At 39.3% G+C, this 23,177-nt stretch overlaps 1 protein-coding gene across 5 annotated transcripts in view; it reads left to right on the top strand.

Moving 5' to 3' along the window:
* Positions 1 to 393: 393 nt before the first annotated feature.
* LOC125764306 (dystrobrevin beta) overlaps positions 394 to 23,177 on the top strand; it is a 38,810-nt gene continuing 16,026 nt past the window's right edge. For 2 of the 5 annotated variants that reach the window (XM_049428440.1, XM_049428444.1), the window contains exon 1: positions 394 to 1,388. The gene's annotated coding sequence lies outside the window, so the exon portion shown is untranslated. The remainder of the gene's footprint in view (positions 1,389 to 23,177) is intronic. The other 3 variants (XM_049428441.1, XM_049428442.1, XM_049428443.1) reach the window with 3 other exon arrangements.

The following is a 23,177-nucleotide window of genomic DNA, read 5'->3' on the forward strand; positions in this document are numbered from 1 at the left end:
ACAAATAAATTATATGAACAAAAATATTTTTGTAGTGTATGGTCAGCATTTGTCATCCAGCTTGTCTCATTTTTTTATGTCCAATTTCGCATGCTCATACAGTGCGGCCAACATATTACGCAGTCATTGCCATATTTTCTTTTTTGAATAATAAAAAAGGAATTATTTAAAAATTCATGCAAAAAAATCTCCGGCTTCTAACAGCTAAAATTACATTAATGTTGTTGTTAACAGCAATTTTATATCTGATTATCCTCATTTATGTGCAGTTGCTTTTATTTTACACCCTACTGTACAACTAATGGAGTCTGTGGAATTTGAATCTTCGGCTCACTCTCTCTCTCTCTCTCTCTCTCTCTCTCTCTCTCGCTCTCCATCTCTCTCACTCTCTCTCGCAACATAATAGTTCGGTTCCAGCTTTTCCAGCTAGCGGATGTGTTTGATGCAGCTCGTGTGCTTTTCGGCAAGCATTTTCCCTACGCTGTGTGAGTACGTTTTTCATCGTGCGGAAAAACTGGTCAGTCGAGTATTCGCATCGGTCGCGTTCGGTCGTGCTCAAGCAGCGGGAAAATACCAAACCACGCAGCCGAGTGTTGTTGCTGCGGTGTGTGCGCGCGTCTTCCAGCAACTTACTGCATGTGTGTGTGTGGGGGGTTTTTTGTTGTTGTTGTTGCAATCGATTGTTCCACGGGGTGAGTTTCGCGTGTTTATGAGCATATACCGGACTCTCATCCCCAATCCCGGTTCACTATGAAGCACTAGAGCGGCGGTGCGAACTAGCCACTGGCGAGCCCAGTTTCGGTGTAGGTGCAAGTGGCGAATGGTATGCAAATTGAAATTAATTGCAAATTCAAAATATACACCCGAAACACCGTACCCGGTAGAAAGTCCAGTGAAGGTGCGACGTGCATGCCAGTGTCCTGATGCATTGATTTGCCTTTTTCCCTCACCATACTGCGACCGGAAATCGATTTCGGGATGGTCAATCTCTGAAAAAAAATATATGCACCTTTCTTCTTCTTCACCATCGTCCCGCAAAACCGCACGTGTCAGTGAAGGTGAATTTGTGCAAATGTCGAAACGGAATGAATGTGTAAAGTACCTGCGTTTGAAAGCATCGGTGGTGCGTTTGTGTGTGCGTGTATGAATCGTGTGTACAAATGAGTTTGGCCCGGTTGTACACAAAAGCGTAAAACGCGCAACGAAACTACAAACCCAGCGCCTGCTACGACGACTGCTAGGTTTGCTGCTCTGTTCTCGTACAGATTTTCACTGACGTTGCTTCGAAGGCAACCCCGTACGCCCAAAAAATTCTCAACCGAGCCCTCTACCTGTAACGGACCTGCAGAAGACTACAGAAAAAAAACACGAAACACCGGAAGAAACAGGTAAATTGAGTCCAGGGGGTTGAAATGAGAACGAAAAATATGCTTCCCCGATCGATTGCGTTCCAGCTCAGGAACATCAGGAGCATAAAAAAAGGATCAATGGGCGCGAGAAGAGTGTTGTGTGCTAGAAGAGAGAGAGAGAGATAGAGAGAGAGAGAGAGAGAGAGAGAGCGCACAAAAGAGAAATAGAGCGAAACGGGATCTTTCGTGCCTTTTCACCCTTGCGCCGTTGGTGTTCTTTTTCTTTTTCATCCCCCAATTGCAACGGGTTCTCCCCTCGAAAAAAGGGCTCGAACAAGCGTGAAATATTGAGTGTTGGCCACGGGAATTGGGAAGTAGCCGCGAGAAAAGCGAATGAATACCTAAAACGCCTCGTTTGTATACGTGTGTTAAGAGATGCATTATTTCTCATGCGGTCTTACTATTTTTTTTTCAAACGACGCACTACCCTATGCGGGGGAATGCATGGAGCCTGATTCATCGCAATTCAACGCGTTTCGCGTTTGCTAGTGTGCAGGTGCGTGCGTTTATATGTGTACGTGTATGCTTATGCTCGATGGGCTCCCGCGTGTGCGCGTGTGCGTGAAACGTCAATGCTTGCTGAGGTTTGGTGATAAGATAAAAAAGCGCTTTGCTACTGAGGCGCCTTCCCGTATTGATGCCGCTAGCAATTCTTGAGGTGGAATAAAAAAGAACACAAGAATCTGTTTTTTTTATGCCCATCGTTCACACTAATCTGAGACGAACCCAGTTCCGCGTGTATACGCTGTAATGTTAATCTTTGGCACCTTCATGAATGATTTGATTCATTCATTTGGTGCGTCTTCGTGTTCCATTCGAAGTAAATAATAGCATGCTTTGATAATCTCATTCAGAACACGTCACTGCAGCCCGCACTTCGATTGCACCAACCATGGAAACCTTCAACATTAGTCGTCTTACTTCGGATCTTGAAAAAGTAGGATCACAAGTCCATTTGTATCTTATTCCAGTCATTTTTGCAGAAGAAGACTCATAATTGAATGAGTTTCACTTTCACATCGACATGTTCTACATGAATGCGCACCTGCGTACTTGACCGTTTGAATTCAGTTTCAGATGTTTATTATATGTGCGGTTGGGTTTCTTTTTACCGCATCCCGAAAGTGTGGAAAGCAAAGTGAGCAATGTTGTTCTTCCTTTTGCTGTTGCTTTACGCTCGCTTCTTCAACGCAACTGCTAAATGCTTCCTCAGCTTCAAATCATTTGTAACCCGAAGGCGTTAGAAGACATTCGATCCGATCACATATATGCATGTGAAAAGGCTCGTTTGTTTCCAAATTCCCACCGCTCGAACCAGTGGGCTTACGTACACCCACCTCCCCCCGCAATGTTTCATTGGTGGAACCAGTTTTTCTTCCACCCGTTTATACTTTCCACCCCATACACCTCGTGGTCGTTGCATACAGATCTTGCTGGGTTTCTTTCACCCATGATTTGCTTACTCAAATCTCCCCGCATTCCGACCAAACCCGCTCAACTTCAACTCGTTGGACAATGGTTAACGATTCTTGGCCCTTGCGGGCGTTTTTTTGGCCTAGCCATCGTTTGCCAGAACTGCACTACGAGCTGGTTTGATTCTTTTTGACACACTTCAATGTTTTCTTTTTTCTTCTTATGTTATGATGCTCGATGTAGCAATCAAAGTTGCAAATAAAAGGGAAAGAAATAACCCTACTTAGAAAAGCGACTACAACGAACAGAGCCAAAAATGCTCCCAAAATAGAAAGAACATACTTATGCTACTCTAATCTTCGTAGCTGCGGGGGATGTTTTGCCGCTCTTCTTCGTATCGTGTCTACTCTGCGTTACCAGGACAAGTATGCACTTGACTCCTAGCTGTGTAGTATTGTTACTCTCGGGCTCGAATCCGGGGCCCTGGATGATGCTCTTTCCGTCTTCCACAGACGCGCGAGTAGCGATAGATCAACTAGTCAAGTTGTTGCCCCGTTTCCGAACACGCACAACTAATGCCAGTGAATCTACTTATGTGTTTTGTTCTATTAGACACTTCACGGCGCAGCAAGTGCTTAAGGGGTTAAGATCCATCATTAAAGCTTCTTGCAAAAAGTTCTTGCTCAGCAACGGAAAAACAAATCGGAAATGAAATGAGGAAAGACATAAGAATGTGCAGTACATGGGACTATGGTTGTTCGGGGAACATTTTTACGATAGTTTTATCTTTTAGCGATTACATATTGTAGATATAATAGTGATATTCTTTATGGAATTCATTGATCAATTAAACTTTTCAGCGTAATGTATGGATAAGGGGTGTTTATTAGATATTACAGGGTTTTACACGATTTATTTACATGTTTAACGTAATATTTTATTTTTTAATTTTGCGAGAAAAAAATTTGCTAAAACAATGGGTTCTTTTAACGTCTTTTAATTAGCTTTTTGAATTTTTTATTACAAAAAACAAGCTTATCTGAAATCCACAGGGTAATATGGCTTGAATGTTTGTACGAAAAGCCAGCCAGCTGATAAGGCGGCAAAAGTCAAAACGCATACAAAAAAAAAAATATTGGAAGATATTATAAAAAACGAAGAACTGGATAAAACATTCGTCTTGGACGTTAAATGTTGGAAGCTTTAGCATACAAAGTAAAACAAAATTCGTTCTTTAATTCAAGCAACACAAACATTCTTATCAAAATCAACCGTAAACAAACACACTGAGCAGTGTTATGTATGCTTTGCATTTATGTTTTTTTTTGTAAATAATTCTGACCTTGCTACTGGTAGCGTATTAAGCTGTAAAAGCGAAAGAAAAAGCTAAAACAAAGTAAATCAAACCGGCCCACACCTCAGTACCTTCAGCCTCACTAGTCGAACAAAGTTACGTTCGACTTACAAATGATGCTTCAAATAATCGATTGATAGATGAAATTGTGAATTCGAATTCCGATTGACTTCCTTCACCGAACCACCCGATCCAGCCACGTATAATAAAATACTACACATTTCAGTTAAAAGATTCCGACCCCCGGGAATCACACACATCTACAGGTACATACATATAGGTTGTGAAACATCCGTATGGCTTGTTCGTACTGTTTCACCATCGGAATGGCAAATATTTAACCAAACTGGTTAACCACTTGCAAACGGGGGGCGTTTGTGTGTATGAAGAGGCAAGAGTGATACGGTTGTTCAAACAAAAAACCCACCCCAACACATTGACATTTGCCAAACAAGGGTGGCTTTAAACTTAATTACTTAGTTTTTCAACTTCGTCTCATAGTGAGGAACATTTTGTGAACTTTCGTCTCACCACACTCGTGTACGATAAGAATTGATTTTAATTACTATTTTATAGTACCTAGTTCTAATGTTGCTTTTCGAAAGCTTCGATAATTACCTCTTCTAAATTTTACCATAAAACAATATTGGTAAGCTTTGAATTGTTTACTCCTTTTTTTTTTGCTTTCTACTTGAACACAAGCTCATCTTATCCACAAACTATTTTTGTTTCATATCTTTTAAAGAATGAAAAAAAATCTTACATTTTGCCGATGCATTTGAGGCACGTTTTTTGAACATCAAAACACTTTTTACTACCGTTCGATTACACAGGTCCAATTTTGATACCTGTTTGAAAAGTGATCTCCAGTGAAATGAAGAGATGATTTGGCCCTTTCTGTCCATATAACATTCACCTGCATTGCGTTACCATTACCTACGGAGCCGTAAACTTAAACTCCACTTTATCGAAAACGATACCTACACGCACGCACGATGCCTTTGCAATAATTCTACGGATCTGTATTGAGTTGAGAATTCGTCAGTAGAGAAATCGATTTCAACCCAGTTTTTTTTGTGTATCGTTACAACCCACAAAACCATTGGGCCCAAAAACCAAAACGGAACCACATTATCCTGCGGTGAAGGTGGTTTAATGATCCTTTCTATCAAAGGTGTTTTGTCTGTGTGTGTATGTGTGTGTTTGAACCACCTTTCTTCGGATGGTCCTTTTCCATGTCAAGACCTTTTCCTCAAGAAAAGTCAAGGAAAAAATTTGCTGAAGCAAAAAAAACCGCATCCAAAGCCCAAAATAGTTTTGCTAAATATTTAAACCTCTTTGTCACACTCTCCTCCCCCCACCGCACAGTTTCCCACAGGGACCCACAAAACGGGGAGACCGAGATTTCCGACAAAGATATGGCTAAAGGTGCGTTTGTGTTATTTTCCAACGTATAAAGGACAAAATCCCCCCGGGGGGCGGGGCAGATGGATGCTGGTGACATCGGTTGATTAGTTGACTTAACCTTCCGATGGGGGATAAGAATTTCGCCTGGCGGTGCTGGTGGTCACAGAGCTGCAAAAGTGAGCATAAAGGTTGCTTCTTTTGTTGTTGAAGGTTTGGATCACACGGCGGACACGGCAATCAAAATCCGTACGTTTATCTCGTTGGGGTCCATGACGCTGTCACGCAATATGCACCACGGTGTTGACGTTTCAATAATGCCCCTAGGAGGGGTTTGTGTGATGTCGAGCGTGTATCATTCCTGCTCATGATCACCACGCGGTACACGGCGAAGCAACATGTATGTGAACACATTCCACCCGTAGCCCTTTTCTACGAAAGGATATGTTGATCGTGAATGCTGCTATAAACTGCGAGGGTTTTTTTTCTTTTCAAAAACCTACCCAACGGCGTTTCTGGTGTACTGTTTTCCAGTCGGGTGTACTGTGTATCGTTTAGTTGTGTTTTTTTTCGCCCGCGCCTTGATTCACATCATGGCATACACCGTGGGAAGTCCTCCAGATGTACACAGGTTGAAACATTCCATCCGCTTCAAACACCATTACGACATTCTATGGTGATGAAAAAAGAGTAAAAGGACCCAGGGACAAGAACGAAATAAGACCAATGACCTATTTCTAGTTGTTTTGCAAAGAATTGCATAATGTTTTCAGGACTATTAAAAATGCCTCGGCAAGAAGAGGCTTTCCTTTTGATGCGTGCAAGCATAACAACAAGGCCAGTAGTATTCAAACAAAAAACTCCAGTCTTCAGTCTCTTGAAGATACAAATGCGCACCTTCGGTGGTTCTGTGTGTTGCATCTTCTTCTTCCGGCTTTATAAGCGGTTTTGCTACATCCGATAGGGGAACGCGTTTGCGTTGACAAAAAAAAGCAACAATACGGTGACGAATGTCCCCTTTCGCACATAGAAAGCATAAAACAATAGCGCAGTGACATTGTTTAATCTGTTCACTATGTGTGTTTCGTGTGCATTATGCTAAGCAAGAAGTCGCTTTAGTTGTCCTGAAGAGCAAACATTTTTGTCTTCTAAACGAAGAAGTACAATCATGAAAAATGAAGAAGCAAAAAAAAAACATCTAATGTTTGTTCTACAGATGTGCTGGGTAAGAGTGAGTGAGTGAGTTTAATGCTGCATAGGAGTTTATGGTTTCAACTCAGCATAAGGAGTTTTTATGACTCTTTTACTTACTTATTTACGTTTTTACTCACTCACTCTCTGTGTCGACAAATGACTCACTCCTTGGCGTTGCAACTCACGCAATAAGAGTGAGTAAGTATTTTATTTCATAAATTGTAACATATGTTTTGTTGACATTAAATACAGTTTACGCTAAAAAAATTACAGCCAGCCAATGAAATACAAAATTTCGAATAATTACATTTAAGTTAATTATTTATGTTTTATTTATTTATGATCAACTATTACGGCATTTAGCCGTATTGTCAGTCTCAAAATGCTGAATTGTACAATATTCACAAGGCATTTCCTCCTTGTAATTTGTCTTATCACGAGCATACTCGGTTACATTCAAATTAGTTAGCTTTACATGAAATGGCAGCGGTTTAAATAACTAATCAGTGCAGTAGAGTGATTCAAACCTAAAAAGAGTATCGAAACACTTACTCACACTGATTGTTTGAAGAGTTGAAACGCAAAAGAGTGAGTCATTCGTCTGCACAGAGAGTGAGTGAGTAAAAACCCCGAGGAGTGAGTCATTAGTCTGCAGAGAGAGAGAGAGAGAGAGTGAGTAAAAACGTCAAGGAGTAATTAAATGATTAGTTTAGAGTAATATTTTTATGACTCTCAAAAGAGTGAATAAAAGTTTCAAATCCTTATAACCACTCTTTCACTCTGTTTCAACTCTCTTAAAAGAGTGAGTATTCTCATCTCTAGTTTGTTCCTACCAAAGTATAGCAACAGATAAAGGCTAAATAAGTTGTGCAATAATATAAACGAGAAACAAAACGCCAAACTTATCCCATTCCCATCTTGAAACGTGCTCAAATGCATAGCAAAGAAAATTGCAATAGTTGTCAGAGCTGGTAGAGTTTTGTGCAACGGAGGCAAAATGTTATCATAATCATCTGCAGAAATTCTTCCCAGCTCTAGTCGTTGGATGAACTGACACTGTGTCACATTCTTGGAGGAGAAGTCACTCGTTTCGTATCCATGTTTGTGTAACAAAGATGGTGGCTGTACGATAATCAATTCCACTGCACAAAAGAAAGCCCCAATGACCCAGTGAATGATGGCGGCCAATGATACTCCTGCTGATGCTGATGAAGGCGATGATGATGACAATCTGCAAAGAACAAAACCGAAGTGTGTCATAAAATAGCACATCGGGAGAAACAATCTTTCGCATCTTTTCTTTGCTTTGTGCACGTTGTACTTCTGATAAAAATGTCTCTCTATGTCGCCTGTTTTCGTTGTAATCGTAAATATCGAAATCTACGAAACAATGCCATGGAAGAACCAATCTAAACGGTGTGTTCCTTCACATCCAAAGTAAACTATTCCTAGCTTGATGGAAAATAGTTGGAGCATCGTTGAATGGAAAAGAAAATAATCTCTCGAAAAACAAAAGAATCTTTTCTTATTGTGGTTTTTTTTGTTTAGAAGCTTGTTACGATTATGAGAAAGAAACATGTGGCATCAGCTAGAACTCACCCACAGCTAGGACACTTTTTTTTTCTTTCTATCCCCGTAGTACACTAATACTTGGATCATAAACTTTCCATTTCATCATCCCTCAAAGCATTTTTTTTTCGCATTTTTTCCCATTGGGATGGTCAAAAGTTTTGTTCGTGAGTGAAATTTAATGGTTTTTGTCCATCGCACACACACACACACACAACACGTGACACGTTGAGAACCAACCATGCTTAAGGGGTCCTTTTCATCCTACAACAAAAAATAAAAAAATAAATGAAACTGGTTGTCAGTGTTGGAAATGTTTGTATTTGTCATGTCAAGGCATGTCAAGGCATATAGTAGAGCGCGCCTATACTGTTTGTGGCTTTGTATGGAAAAGAAATTGAAATGTCACCACAATTTAGCAAATTGGAACGATGTTTTCATGTCTTGTTTGTGTAACGTTCTGCATTTGATGACATTTGAAATTTGTAAAACAAAAAAAGAATGAATATTGATGTTGTAATCTATTACATAGGACGACAAATTACAGCGTAACAGTAGATTGTGTTGGAAACCCACGACCATTTTCTTATTTTTTATAACAATAAATACTTCGATGAAATAAACTTTGATTCTAAAATTACGAGTAACGCAAAATCAATATGTTGTTCTAAAATAATGTACCTACGTAAATCACGCAAATCATGAATTTCAAATATGCTCATTAGCATGGTGAAATATGTAAATAATCATGCTCTTTATGCCATGGTTGTTTACGTATGTTCATGTAACAGCACATGGTGCTTGTTTGCATTTCGATAAATCATACATTTGATTTATAGTTCAAATGAGCTTATTTTTATGATATTTAGATGTTTGAGGTACGCTTTAGGTTTGTTTTGTGATGAATTGTATGTTTATACACATTAATTTAAATTTAATGCAATAATCACTGTCGGTAGGTGAAATGTTGCAATTGGCCCCAGTTCAGTTATGTGCAAAAGTTAAAGCAGTTAGTTGTTCTAAAAACCAAATTGATCCTTTCCTGAGGAACCTGCTTCACTTAGGCATCGTCCTTCATCGGATCTTTATCCACTTCCTGGGCAAAGCCACTTGATCGTGTTTAGGTAGGTAGTTTCTTGCATCGACGAAATTGGATCGGCTTTTCCAGTCAGTCGACTGCCGTATGCCGCAAAATCGGTAGCGGTCGTCACGCATAATGGATAGATAAAAATTAATGTTACACTCGACGGCACTTCAGGACCCTTCGATGTGAGGCGAGTGTGTTATTTTCGCTGCCATGCGCGCTTACGCATCGCAATACAACGGTTTTTGGCTTACAGCGCACCGTCTATAGAACCTCGAACAATCTCGCTCGTTGGTTGTAGCAAATGGGCAAACGAAGTCTCGGAAGAATTAGATTTTTCACATCATTGGACCCGTTCTGGGTTTTTCTTCGACCGATGTAGAAGACGTAACCAGTACGTGCTTTATCTACCGCAAGATGATAATGGTGATGCAGGAAATGGAAAAGACTGTACAGTAGATAATTCCATCCGGGTGTATTTTTAGATGCAAATTTAACCCGTTTTTGCGCTTTAGGCTAGGCTTGTATAGTTTGTCATAATGTTAGCAAGCAATCGATCGATCACAGGGACCTTCATTATCGTATTGTAGTGGAATGCATTTATTTTCCTATATCGGTTATGAATATATAAAATAAATTCGTTATTCTATATAGATATATAAAGAGGTTTAAATCTTGTAACTACCGGAACAACAAAATATAAACCCACTTTATGGCAGCAGACACTTCATCATAATTCGTTATGTTCATTGTCGTGTCGTACATGCAGCCAGCAGCATGGATCATTGACGTGAAATTTCATTTTCGGTCGTAAACCACACCAAACATTGGGTGAACATTTCGGCCATCAGCGACTGAATGACATAGGCTCCATAATAGGGCAGAAGAAAAAAAGCGCTGACCATGCCAAAAACTATGGTCTATCTCATCCCCATGCAAACGGAGAAGGGCCAGACACACCAGACGATGATTCGTGAATATTTCATCAAATTGGCTGCGGCCGAGTGTCTGATTGCATCTCATTTGCACCAACGATTGTGCGTAACCGCACAATCCATCGGTCGGGATCACCCGCTCCCCGTAAGTGAATGATCGGGAATAGCCAAACTTTGCTCACCATTCGCTTCTCTATTTGCTCAACGTAAAATCTGGTCTATGGGCTTTGGAAATTGAAATGTTTGCCATCCGGAATTGCGTCGGAATAAATTCGTTTGGCTATCGCCCAACTCATTGAAAAATAAGGTCATTGGCCATCGGGAGGGAATATGTTTGACTGTTTATCGAATATGCAATTATAGCGCGATGATCCTTAAAAATGTTGAGACCGAAAAGCTTTCAGACAAAGTTTCTGCTAATAAGATGCAGCTATTTAATTCACTTTTGATGGCGAATTTATATTTGATGTCGGATACTTGGTGTTTCGAATATAATCAGAATATGTTCTATGAAAGACTACGTTTTGCCAACTAAAATAGTAATTATATTCAATTTGCTTAAGGTAGTCTCATGCCTTGGCGTTTGATCTATCAGACTGAAAGTCTCGAATCGAATCTTGTTATCGTAATGACCTTCAGAATCGTTCGATCGTTCTCTCTCGTACGCAGTATTAGTTATTCGGCTTCAGGTAAATAAAAGTCATAGAAATCTAGAATTGGCAGGCTTTCATGACCTTCAAGGTAATTGAGGCTCCGAGAAGCCATTATTTATGAAATATGTAATTGACCTAGAGTTAAGAGCAAAATGAATGGACTAAATGGGTTTTTCTGCCAATTCTGCCATTTGAAGACCGGCACTAAAATCGCTACCAGATCGTTAAAGCATTTTCTTCTTCAGTTTTTTAAGCTACATTACAAAAAAAAATATCATGTTGCAGTTGAAAACTTCCAAACAAACCTCTAGAAGTTGTGACAATGCCTTACTTTCATACTTGTTCAACTGAAATACATAGAACTTAGCTGAAAATTAAGTAGATGCATACAAAACAAAACTCTGCCCTCTGGACTGAACCATTTTCATTCGTAAATGCATAATAACACTTATTATTTCAACCAACTCGGCAAACGGCAACGCTTTCGCTTTCACCGTATCCATCGACGATTAGCATAAAAGCCCGTCAAAATGGTTCCCCTGGTTTGGAAAATAATCCTCATTTTCATGAATTATTTGTCGTTTGGTTGGTGTTATGAAAGCAAGGGGGAAAAGAACTCGAAACGAAAAGAACGAATATTCTACATCCGTGCACAAAACAGCCAAAGGTACCAAAAAGGAAGCAAACTAACTCCATTACTCTTCATAATCCTGCTTTTTGCTAAGTATGTACCGTATTTACGTGTGTGGAAGGATAATGCTGGCAAAAAAACACTAACCAACTGTATTTGTGTGCGTTTTTTTCTTCTCTTTCTTTCAACCCTATGAAAAACGCTTTCCATCCCATCACCATTTGTAAGCGAGATGAATAATAGACATCTCTTTTTTAAATGGAAAATCTCCAACATTTCCCAGGTACGGAGTGGGTGGGTGATGCTTTTTGCCGCTGAGAAAGCTTTTCATTCCGTCCCCAAAGAAACACTTCACCACCTTTTTTCCGGGGCGTGTTTTTTTTTTCCTTCATCCTTCTGGGTACTCTTTAGGGTCTAGATATATAACGCCGCCGAGACGACACGATTCCGGAGGCCGCTGGAGAAAAGAAAATGTAGTGTAGGGGGCTTAAACGTGACAAACACTATCCAAAGCTTGGCAGTAATTCTTCCATTAAGGTTCAGTTTACCGTTGCGCAATAGAAACGCACGCAGTTGAACGTTACATCCTTGTGGGCGATGGTACTTAGGGCGACAGATATTCAAATCTGCCTTCCTAATGAAACATTTCACAATGTTCCAATTGTGTTTAATGGAGGCGAAAACTCACTTAACTTCTTTTTCAGACATCAACAGACATTTGCCATGATGCAAGCTTCACTCCTGAGAAGTGTCTAAAAGCCTGAGTTTTTTTTGAGCCTGATATTCAGAGTTGTCGAGTTCAAAACATAAAATTGGAGCCATTTTGTAATGCTTTCAAAAGTTGAAGTAGAGTATGCAATAAGAAGGTAATAAATTTCTTGAGCTTTTGTAAGTTAACAATCGATTCTGTTCAAAGCTTTTATAGAGGACACAAACCGTGCAAAACTTTCCGAAATGAGGGTTTTGTCAGATGAAAATGTTTTGTACATAATCATTTTTATGTTGACTAATATCCAGAAATTTGGAAACATTCCACATCTACCTCTACGTATTCCACATTATCTTCTAAAGTATCCAGAAATGTCTAAAATTTTAGCGATTGAATTTGAAAATCCTGCTTCCAATTTCCACTTGTTTTTTGCTCATTAAGAAATCCATTTTCGTGCTACGATAGACGCAAATGACTCACTCTACTGGTAATCATTATATTTTTGTTGAATAAACTTCTATCAGTGGACGGAATAGAGCATTTAAGCATTTTCTTTCGTGACCAGAAGACGAAATCAAATGAAACAACAACAACAAAAAACTCCACACTTCGATGGGTAAAGTTGCCGTGAATTATTATTATAATGCACCGCTTCGATCGTGCTGTATAGTGCATCTCGTGTGACCGAGAACACTTTTCTTATCTCGATCAATAATGGTGGTACACTAAAGCAAGGACACAAACGAACGAGTGTTAGAAAATATAGATGCAAAAAAGAAGGTAGGAAATCACCATGCACCATGAATGCCTAATAGTTTCAAAAGTATGATTCGTGCTCAACACTCTCACTGACCTGAATTTAGAAATTATATATATTCAGGTGAATTTTCTTCAGTTTTTTTTAAATCTCTTCTTAATTATGTCGTTCAAATTCTTTAGTGTTTTAAGTGCATAATTTCTTCTACTCTACTTCCAAAGAAAATTATTTAACTATCTGATTGCCATTTTCTACAACTAAAAAGCCCTATTAAAGTGTCCTCATTTCAAGAGCTAGCCACTCCAAAATCGTTGCGTGATAAATCCAAGCACCAGTGAAATATTTCGTGCGGTTTATGTTTTTCCATCAACAAAAGTGACCGGTTGAAATTGAAAATTGCTGATAATTGTGTTGGTGCTTTTTTGGTGCAGTGCGTGATTGCAATTATTGTATCCTCCGTATTAGTCTTTTAATAAAATAAACAATCTTTACCTCGAATGCAGTCTATCGATTGTGTTCTACGACACGAACATATCACGCATGAAAGATCCCTTCGTCTAATGCTCCATATATACAATCCTTACACAGAAATACTCACAGAAACAGTCGTTATAGAGCTTTGCGGATGGATACGAGTTCGTGCCATCACTGAATAATTAACGCTAAAGAACGATGAAATGCCAACAAACTGTTCAGTTCGATACTTTTTTACTTTTTTTTCCTAAACCTTATAAGGGGAAAAGGAATACACCAACTCATCCTTTCCCCCATTTCCAACAACCTTTTGCATGCACGCACATGGAAAATATCTTCCATGAGCAGTAAGAACTGAAGGCGTTTTTTGCATTTCGACACCCAAAGTTCCCGAAGGAGCAAGTTTGGCCGTTATCATCGGTTAGCTTCATTTTCCTTTTGCCGCTTCCTTGTGTGTGTATGTGTGGAGAGTTCGATTCGTGATGGTTTGAGGCTTAAAACTAACGCCCTTTCACAGGACATATCACGAAACCTTTGCCCTTAGAACATACTGGTCGATGTTGCTTGGGGAAAAACGAAATCTTTCGTACTTCGTACGTTGGCTTTGGGACAGACAGGGATTAGACCACTGGAATCGATTAGCTCTAAACGAGTTAGTGACTGGCCGTTACGAATGTTGGGAGGATGAAATTGTCGTTAGTTTTAATCTGGTTCAAATTCACTTAACGTCTGTGCACAAGTTGGCGCACTACGTTGGATACTCCTTTTAAGATGAAATTATTTCTTAAGCAACGTTGATTGCGGACAGTCAATATTTAATGAATTTACTATTTAAAATTAACTTCATTTTATACCTCTATTTTTTACTTAAAAAAATCTCATTTAGAACCTCAAACGCTGCTGAACGATAACGCAATAAAACGAAATAAAAGTGTCATACAGAATCAGCTTAAATAAATCTTTATCTAAATCGATACCCATAAGTAGAAACAATGTAACCGAAGCATTTGCCCCCATGGGCCGCTAATTTGTTCCGCCAAATTTTTGTCACATTTATCATCGCACCGAACGGAACCCGCCAACTGTGGTGGGTGCTGTACGAGAATTTTCCCCATTTTACTTATCGCCATTAATCTATGGGCGATGTGACCCCCCCAACAAAGGGTCAGAGATGGCGAAAGACGCAACCGAAACCGTTCTGTACGCGTTGAATAAATAACGGCACACAACAACATTGTTCGTTCATAATCGGTCCTATTCGTTACACATACACGCAAACGCAAAACAACAAACCGTAAAACGGTGAGCAATTCGGCCACACTATCAGTGATTCCACAAAACGATGGCGGACAGAAAATGCCTGAACGGGGTTTGATACTTTAGGTCTAAGTATTTCGGGCATGCAGAGGAAGGAATCGTTGCGTTGCGTGTACCGCATGATTTATGTCACATTTTATCTGAAATGAATAACACATGGCCACGTGTTCCGGTTGGGATGAGAAATTTTCCCACCCATCCCCATCTACATCTTCCATCGCTTTTCCGACAGCCAAGGGACGATTTTTCCGAATTCGACCAAGTTTGGACAGTGAAACCGTACAAAAAACCTACGCGTATTTCGTTCACTCTCCTGCGAAAATGATCGATGGCAATGGTATGCATGCTTAACCGTGGCAGTTGTGTTGGCGCTTACTTCTTGGGGGAAAATTCAGTTACAGATGAACTGAACGGAACACCCCCACACACCGAAACACACACGTTTCCGAAGCCGGGCAAAAAAAAAACTCGATCGAATTTTGATCTTTATCTACAGTAGCAACCCAGGCCGCAGAGAATATCTCATACTCAGGAGGAATTAGGAGAAAGAAAGGTCTTTGCGTGCTGCGAAATGTCCTTTCGGTGTCGTTCTACTTACGGTGGGAAAACAGCATTTTCCCATTTTACAAACACCAGACCAAGAGGCTTTTCCTACCATGGATGGGGACGATGGTGGTTTTGAGAATGCCTTGAGAAGAGTTATTTCTTTTCGCTTTTGTACAACGAAATGCTACAACAAGAAGGAGTCCTGTCCCAGAAGAATCGTTATCAAGGGCTATTATTGTCCGTTCGATTTTTTGCACCTACCGGAGAGAAAGAGAGAGAAAGTCAAGCCAAACGCTTTCCTTCGAGAAAAAGGTCCTTTTTGCCTGTTGTATCCTTAGCACATCGGAACTGTTTTTGATACGAATAACGGCGATAGAATTCGAAATCGGATCGGAACTGAATGAAATAAGGTATAAACTATGTAGCTTCCATATTGATTCGTAAGCTATCTGGGAATATCGGACGGCCCAACAAGGGGGAGGGTCATTGTCGATACATTTTCCAGCCCAAAGCATTCATGCTTTCATTTGCATTCATTACTTATGAGTGCTTTTACACGTAAATACGGGGTTTGTCGTTTATGTCTGGAAACAAACATCGACACTTTTCAAGCGTCACAATTCATTTTGATATAGTTGGGGGTTGGGGGCCCCAAAAAAGCACCGAAACAAAAGCCACATAATCCTTTTTCTGACACCGAAAGACATACAAACGCACAAAAAGAGAGAATAAAAAAACCCCAGTCGAACATAACCAATTTCTATTAATTGAAACTGACCAGCAATGGGAATGGGTGTGAGATGGAAAATGTTTGCCGTATCCGATGTGCGTAGTCCAACGGAAAGGAGGGTTTTCTTTTCCTGTGCGTTTCGAATTACTAACGAGAACTGCAAATACTAGAAGCACTTTTTCGGTAGCTTCGACCGTCTGTTGCGAAATTCAGTTAAAAACACTCACACAACCATAATTGCATACATTTTTATGTGCGAAAAGTGGTTAAGTTTTCAATCCTTTTCTGGTAGACATTTTCCTAAAGGGTGTAATAATAAGCCGAGTCTAACACACTCAACGCTTTACGGTAGATATAGTCGAATGTCTGCAGTAAACGAGACCGAAATATTCGCCTCCAACGCCACTAAGCAAGTGCTCTGGCCAACCATTAAACGTTACTGGTGCCTGTGTGCCCATACTCATTCACTTACGCTTTCCGAACAGATGCCTTTGCAGAACGTTAGCCAACCTGCTGCAACCCGTCCAGATATTCTGACACAAAACGATACGAAAGAAGCAGATGAAAAAAAGCACACCCTCCCCACATGGGGGAAACCCGTATTACTGGCGCAAAGCTAGTTGCGAAATATTGTATCCCAAAATTGCCAGAAAGCCTTCTCCTTTCTGCTTGACTGGGTTTTATTCATTCGCTTTGGCACTTTGGTTGTATGAGGAAAAAAAACGAACCCGCCCTTAGATGCGGTGTAATAGCGGCCACCACCACGCGGGTATTTTTATCATTAAATCAATTAACCGAATGGCGATACTGTGGCTGTGGCACACGAGGTAGACTTAATATCGGACCATCCGAACGTTAATTACTGTTGCTTCCATCAAAATAACAAAAAAAATGCTCATCAACATCGTTACTGTGGGGATGGTTTTATGGGTGGTATAGCTTCGTTTATAAAATAAACAGCAAAAAAAAAATCAAATAATCAAATCCATTGCGGACCTTTCGATGGAAAATGTAAGAGCATCTTTGAGAAAAACAGAAAAAAAGTTATTTAATGAGCAATAAAATATTTGCTGCAGGAATATTTTATTGCTCATTAAAAAAAATAATTTTAAATTATAATTGAATATTTAGAGTTTTCTATTCCCAATTTTTCTAGCTTAAGTTGATTTAAGCTGTTGTTGAAACAATTTTTGCAACTCGCGCTACTTTTGTGATAGTAACCCGTTTTCAATAAGAATCAATAAGAATTCAATAAGAACGATGAATGATCATAATTTATGTAGAACTAAATATCAAAATATTTGTTGAATCGTATTCGTTTGTTGTTTTTAATTAAAAAATATGGTAACATCTTATTAGGGGAGGGCCGGTGGTGTATGTGATAAACGGCGCCGATTCTCAACAGTGATGGGTAGTGTTGGGCAAGTAGCTCTTTTGCAAGAGCGGAGCGCACTGCTATCGCTCTCTAAAGTGTGCGGTGCGCTTGAGGTAGCTCCACACGGAGCGCTGCACACAGGAGCGATTGTGCGATGCACTCCCAGGAGCGAAGTTTCGCACCACAAGGAGCGCTGCACGCAGGAGCGATTCCTGCGAAACAGCTACCTCTTTTTCCCGTGAGCTGTGCGGGAGCGCGCACAATAAGATGACCGGAGCGATAGCTATAGCCTTAGGAAATTTTCAAATATTTTGAATTTTTTTATTATTTTTTTGTTTTTTATTCTTTTCTTCGTTTAAAGCATTATTTGAGTGAAAAGAAGCTTATTGTAACAATATCGCATTAAAATAAAACATTTTTTTTTAATTTTGCTAAATTGCTCAAAAAATGGCAAGGGGTAAACCTTATGAAATTTTCGAGTTGAAAATATTTTTTTTATTTTTTTGTTATTTTTTATTCTTTTCTTCTTTTAAAGCATTATTTGAGTGAAAAGAAACTTATTGCAGCATTAAAATATATCACATTTATAAATTTTGCAATATTACTTCAAAAAAAGAGCCTAAAGCTATACAGCCTTGGGAGATTGGCATATTTATAGAAACATCTGAGACATCTATACAGGCATACAGACATCTGACAGCATGACCGTCCAAGAAGAAAATGTAGCCATTGGTGCCATCTATCGACCACAGGTTAAAGATTGGCGATCCGTTGGATACCGACCGAGTTATAGCTAAAACTTGGCGCAAAAATGAGCCTTATAAAATTTTCTAATTTTTCTAATTTTTTAATTTTTTTATAATTTTTTATTCTGTTTTTTATTTAAAGCATTATTTGAGTGAAAACTAACTTTTTTCAACCAATTGGCATTACAATAAATCAATTTCATTTTTTTTTGCAAAGTTTCTCAAAAAAACGTAAGGGCCTTAAGCCTTATGAAATTTTCGAGTGGAAAATTTTTTTGAATTTTTTTTCTGATTTTTTATTCTTTTTTTAATTTAAAGCATTATTTGAGTGAAAAGAAACTTATTGCAAACAAATTCGCATTAAAATATATCACATTTATAAATTTTGCTGAATTGCTAAAAAATGAGGAAAATTTTACATTTTCTCAAACAGGGTATGGAACTTGGTTCCTCGAATAACTTCTGGCACAGACATCTGAGGGCATGGCCATCCAAGAAGAAAATGTAGCCATTGGTGCCATCTATCGACCACAGGTTAAAGATTGGCGATCTGTTGGATACCGACCGAGTTATAGGCAAAACTTGATGCAAAAATGAAGAAAATCTTACATTTTCTCAAACAGGGTAAGGAACTTGGTTCCTCGAATAACTTCTGGCACAGTCATCTGAGGGCATGGCCATGCAAGAAGAAAATGTAGCCGTTGGTGCCATCTATCGACCACAGGTTAAAGATTGGCGATCCGTTGGATACCGACCGAGTTATAGGCAAAACTTGGTGCAAAAATGAGTCTTATGAAATTTTCATATTTATAGATTTTTACATTTTTTTATTATTTTTTACCCTTTTTTTCGTTTAAAGCATTATTTGAGTGAAAAGAAACTCATTGCAACCAATTGGCATTAAAATAAATCAATTTAATTTTTTTGCAAAATTTCTCAAAAAAATGGCAAGGGGTAAGTAAGCCTTATGAAATTTTCGAGTTGAAAATTTTTTTAAATTTTTTTTCTCATTTTTTATTCTTTTTTTAATTTAAAGCATTATTTGAGTGAAAAGAAACTTATTGCAACAAATTCCCATTAAAAAATATCACATTTATATAATTTTGCTAAATTTCCCAAAAAAAAGCCAAGTCTATAGTCTTAGGAAATTTTCAAATGGGAGCGCATCGGACAATCGCTCCTGTGTGTAGCGCTCCGTACGGAGCTACCTCTTTTTCGCGTGGGCTGTGCGGAAGCGCGCACAATAAGATGAGCGGAGCGATTGAGGTACCTCGTTCGCTCTTGATCCAACACTAGTGATGGGTAAATCCTCATTTTTCGGATTACTCCGACACCGAGACATTCCGGAGTAATTCCGGCATTATGAACGAAACGGGAGGGGAAGGGTGGATTTAACTCTGGCTCTGGCAATTAAAGAAGTTGTAAAACTACTTCTACTAACTGCGCCCGCCCACTGACCGAAGTTGAGTTCGGAGTTAAAATCGGAGATTACTCCAGAGTTAACTCTGGCTGGAGCTCCGGAGTAATTCGGAGCCAACTCAGAAGTAACCCGCGGTAATCCGGATTTTTTTCCGGAGTTGAATTCGGTTTGTATACGTCGGAATCGGAGTGGATTCCTGAATCCAACGAAGTTCTAATAGTTCACACGACATGACTGGGTATCAAATCCCACCCCGGCCGTCTCTCCGTAGCAAGGACTGACTATCCGGCTACGTGGTAAAATCAATCTTCGACCTGGCCGTTCTTAAGAAGTGAAAAAAAACACTTTATGCCTGGTTCTTTTACTTCTTGCTGTTGTGTTTATAATTCCTTATTCATAATATTGTTGGAATTGATGTGACATAATTTACTAAACATTTCACAATTGTATTTGTAAGTGTGATATCTCAGTGGATTTAATAAGGCACTGAACATCTAATTACGCACAAGAACTATTTTATTTTCGCTTCTTGCGACTTAACTCCACCGCTATCGATCACGTACTCATGTGATATCTCAGTGGATTTAATAAGGCACTGAACATCTAATTACGCACAAGAACTATTTTATTTTCGCTTCTTGCGACTTAACTCCTCCGCTATCGATCACGTACTGGTTTGCACCCGTGTGCAAACCCCAAAATTGTACTCCCTCCGCTGTGGCGTGCATTTCGCGGAACCGTCCGTTATACCGCTTACCGCCTTGTATAAAAAGGACCCTTTTTTGTTCCTGTTTATCCGCAGGTACCGAACGACACACCACAACAGAGAGAAAAAAACAAAAACAAAAACAAAAAAAAACTTCTTCCGATGAAACGGAACAGTAAGTTTTTGTGAAATCAACTATATTTGTTTCAAAAATTTAACTTAACGATCGATGAGACTTAAAAACTTACATTCGATTATTGTCTGACAATTGCCCAGTCATCTGCAATCTAAAACAACATAAACCATCTGATAAGCATAGGTGTTAACATGGAAATCACGCTTTTTCCAAACAAATAAATGTATTTAAATCAACATGTTTGTATCCGGGCAAATCACATCAACGGTGTTTTTTAGTCACCCAGCCTAACGACGACCGGTGTGACTCAGTAAAATGAACATGTGAACATGTGCATTGTGGCGGGGTAACAATCCGTTCCATTCTCGTAACCAAAATTCCCGATGGTTCAAAACAAAACATCATAAAATCAACCACACAACCATAATTCAAATATCACCCCCTTCGCGTTGTGATGCATTCCATCAGTCCGGCGAGGGCAAGATCGGCCAATGTTTGTCTAACGGAGCATAAAATTATCGTCGTGAAATCGTGCATCGCCCCCTTTGTTCGAGCCACGTTTGCCATACCATGGGAGCGGTGCTGGAGGAAATGCATTGTGATGCACTACACTTTTGCCACACGTGGTGCCGCTGATGGAGTCCATCAGACTCACCGTCTGGCAGTGCACTTCATCGATAACACAACAAGCCCAGCCCTCGCTTGTTGGACAGTGGATAGATTATCATGTTCTACGATTGGCCGGTGGTCAGTTTAAATCATGGCAGTTGATGGTTTGGGCTGTTAATTCACAGTTACGCTTCGGTTCCGCACTAATGATGGTCGAAGCGAATCATGGCTATCATCAAACGAATGTTAAACCGATCGGTCGGTGATCGATTGCGATCAGTGAAACCTATTGCCTGATAGTGAAAGGTAGTGAAATTAATTTGTACTTGAGCGGAATGAACATAACAGTGGGACTGTACATGAAAGCATATTTCATGTTGCTATCCTATAAAATATTGTGTAAAGTTTTATTTCAACGAAATAAGCGTTGGTATGTTTTTTATGCTTTTTAGTATATATTTGAGTATATTGATGAAAGATAAAACCAAATAAAGCAATGTTCAATTGCTCATTCAGCATTTGTTCAATTTTCAATTGTTTAAGGTTGAGATAATGCTCGGTTTGATTTTCAATATAAAATTGGATTTTTTATTTAGCTGTCTCAATTTATTCTTTGAATATAATATGCAAATTGTACTGGCTGTTTTCTTAATCAATATAAAAAATGGATATATAACCGGGAAAACAAGTGAACCTACTGCGTCGTTACTCTAATTGTTATCTTTTGAAAATATTATGCATTTTAATTTTATTATTTTCAAAAATGTCAACCCATAAGCTTTTATTATTAATACTTTATGTTTGTTATGGCTTTACATAGAAGTTTTTACTAAAATTATTCTAAAACTAAGAGCCGTCTAAGACAGAGAGAGAGAAAGACAGAAATAGAAATGGGGAGAGAGAGAGATAGAGAATCTTTTATGTGTTAAGAAATAATATCACTCAGAGAATACGGACTCAAAGAAGATAGGTTTACTTCTGTTGCCTAATTTCTCTCAATAAAGATAAAAATATTCAAAAGCCATTTTTTTAAATAAGAAAACTTTTAAATTTTATCTTTGTTTTGCTGAAAACTTGCTGAACTTTTGCTTAAGATAAAACAATCAATAAAAAACAGTTTTGTTTGATATTCACTTCACAATTCTGATGTTTCTTGTATAGTCTAATTTAGTTGATATTCGTCAATTGAAAATTCATCAAAATAATCTCCAATTGTTTAATATTAATTTCAAAATGATACATTTTATGCAATTTTCAGCAAAATAATGGAAAAATTAGGGTAGTTCCATAGCGTTGGACAGGACTGTATAATTCTAAACATCCACACGCTCTTGCTGAGCGTTGGAAGTCTAACACATCCCATACACCCGAATCGAAGGCCAACTCACTACGGCCCAGCGTGCATCAGCGTCGTTGGTAATTTAATCCCTTCGACGCGCTGTCGCCGTCCGTTAGCTCGAACAGGCTCTAGCTGCCTGTAGTACGCATTGCGGATTGCATCTCGATGCCGGTGGAAGCGACAACACGCCCAGAGTCTTCGGAACTTCACTAACCCCGTGTGTGTGTGTGCAGGGGGCTAATTTCATAAATCATTTCATTGCCGACATTGTCGCCGAGTATCGCCGACTCATTTGACGGGCAAGCTTGGATATGGTCGAATTGTCGAATAACTTCTTCCAGCCTTTGCCCAGCCGGTGTGGCCAGCCACCGTTTGGGCGCACGGTGAAACTCTATATTGCGGAAACTAATAACCACCTCATGTGGTGTTGGATGGCATTATGAGTGTTTGGGATGGCACTGTTAGCGTTTCGAGCGAATTGGAACACCTTGCCTGTGACTGGTTTGCCTGTTATTGTTCTGTGTGCGTCACGAACCCATCGGCTCCTGACCGCAGACCACAAAAACATGGACGGAGTGTAACTGGTAACCGGTTAGCAGTAGAAAAGCCCGCACACCCCAACCCGGACAGAAGTAAATGGCCATGCATCTTGTAAAACCGCACATTA

The sequence above is a fragment of the Anopheles funestus genome, chromosome 2RL (genome assembly GCF_943734845.2).
Source record: "Anopheles funestus chromosome 2RL, idAnoFuneDA-416_04, whole genome shotgun sequence".
NCBI classification, from domain to species: Eukaryota; Metazoa; Arthropoda; class Insecta; order Diptera; family Culicidae; genus Anopheles; species Anopheles funestus.